General features: G+C 52.7%; 1 long non-coding RNA gene across 1 annotated transcript; it reads left to right on the top strand.

The window, feature by feature from the left end:
• Positions 1–496: 496 nt before the first annotated feature.
• Positions 497–1,336, top strand: LOC141960477 (uncharacterized). The gene is made up of 3 exons (XR_012633650.1): positions 497–541; positions 716–797; positions 1,223–1,336. It is a non-coding gene; the product is annotated as an uncharacterized LOC141960477 (long non-coding RNA).
• Positions 1,337–2,127: the final 791 nt, after the last annotated feature.

Raw genomic sequence — 2,127 nt, forward strand, 5'->3', positions numbered from 1 at the left:
ATCAGTTCTCTGCCATCCATCATCAGACAAGTCCTCTCTCCGCTCTCACGCCTCAGCTGCTGATGGGAATGCTGGAGAAGAGGTAACAATTTTACGCCGCTTTTTCCTAAAATCCTTCTCCTTCTCCCTTTTGTACCTCATTACAAGCCAATTGCCAGAATCACACAGAATCATCTCGGTTGGAAAAAGACCTTGAAGATCCTCCAGTCCAACCCTTAACCTCACACTGACCGTTCCCAACTCCACCAGATCCCTCAGCGCTGGGTCAACCCAACTCTTAAACCCCTCCAGGGATGGGGACTCCCCCACTGCACTGGGCAGCCCATTTCAGCCCCTTCTGGAAATAAATACTTCCTAATATCCAGTTTAAACCTTCCCTGGTGCAACATGAGGCCATTCCCTCTTGTCCTATAGCTTGTTACTTCGTTCAAGAAACTCATCTCCACCTCTCTGCAACCTCCTTTCAGGTAGTTGTAGAGGGCCAGGCTGGGGCTTGAGGACACGTGCCTTCGCTTGCTGGTCCAGGTACTTGTTGAGAGAGGTAAGGATGAGGTAGAGGGGAGGGGATCGTCTGCCCTTACCTGAGTGGCCTAAAAATGTAATTTTGAATGGAAGTTTTCAGCAGTGTTGTGCGGGACTCCATGTACAAAGTGCTGAAAGCACCTGAGCCCTCCTACACATCTCAGCCTCACTGCGTCCCCTTTCCCTGCTGTAGGTGACCAGAGCTATGGGTTCCGCAAGAAGGAGCGCACCAGCTAGGAGACTCTCAGATGCCATAACTCTTCAGGGTCACGCAGGTACCCAAAGGGAGATGACAACCTGCCTTGACACCCACAGACCTGATCACCTCCTCTTGCCTCTTAGTTTCCTGCAGTCTGGCACACAAGCTGTGCCCCTGGCCTTGATGTACTGAGAAGCTTTCAGGCAGGTGGGCTCAGAGGAGCAGGCAGGCAGAAAAAGAAATGAGTCTCTCCATGATCTTGCCCCACCTATCTGGTCAAAAGGAAGAGAAGTTTCTGGGAGGGCAGACCCCCACTTTGGCAGGAGGAGAGAGCAGGTAGCTTGAGCTGAGCTGGGTTTTTGAGAAGCAGATGGATGTTCAGCGGGGGCCCAAGAAAACCCTCTCGCTTCAGGCTAGCTGTGAGCCCTCCAAACTAAAATGTTGTGCTGGTGCGAAAAAAGCATCGCTCCATTGATGCTGAGCCTGAATTACCTCTTCCAGGTGCCTGATTCAGGACGCAGCGACCATTCCCTCCTGCCACTAGCTCCCGAGAGGAGCCAGCTGTGTGCTTGCAACCAGGCAAGGATGCACCAGGAGCCGTTGAACAGTGAGGAGGGAGGAGGGTGAGTGATGGCAGATTCCTCTGGCATCTCCACACCACAGGGCTCTTGGCGAGTGAGCACTCGTCTACTTTGAAAGCTCTTAGTGCTCCTGCAGGTGGGAGCCAATTTGTCTGCTATCCTGCCCAGGTGCCATCTGTTTGTAGGATTGCCTCTGTGGTGGATGAGCATGGGGATGGCAAAGGGAAGGGCTGCTGGGGTGCAAGAGACGAGCCAAAAGCTTTCCTTGGGTGGCTTTGGCACTTCTGGCTGCCGTTGCTCCCTCTCCCCTGCATCACGGCAGGGAAGTCACAGCCTGTCATTTGCTGTTCCTGGAGCGTGATAGGGAGCGGAGGCACCACTAATAGCAAGCTATCATTTTAATGCTAATTTCCTAGCGTTAACTCAGGCTGGAGGAGGCTCAGCCTGGGTGGAGGAAAGCCATTAGCAGATGGAGAAGGGGGGGATGTGTGAGGACTGTTCTGCACCCCGAGAAGGAAATTCCAGAGAGCAGATGATTAACCATTACTGGGAAAACTGGTAGTAGGCACTGGGGTCAGTCTCTGGTGGATGTGGGAGGGAAGGAGAGGGATACTTTGTTCCAAGTCATCTTCCTGTAGGGATTTCTCAAGTCCTTCAGACTTTGGCTTGAATTTCATGTTTCCTGCTTGTTGCCAGCCCTCAGTGCGTTGTGACACGGGTTGCTCAGAGCACTGTCAGGGCAGAGGCTGGTGTCATGGTTGTCTTTTTAACAAAGGAGCCAAGCAGGGTTGAGTTTAGCTACTGTCTTTTTGTGAGGAGCTCCCC

Source organism: Athene noctua, chromosome 5, assembly GCF_965140245.1.
Source record: "Athene noctua chromosome 5, bAthNoc1.hap1.1, whole genome shotgun sequence".
In the NCBI taxonomy this organism is placed as follows: Eukaryota; Metazoa; Chordata; class Aves; order Strigiformes; family Strigidae; genus Athene; species Athene noctua.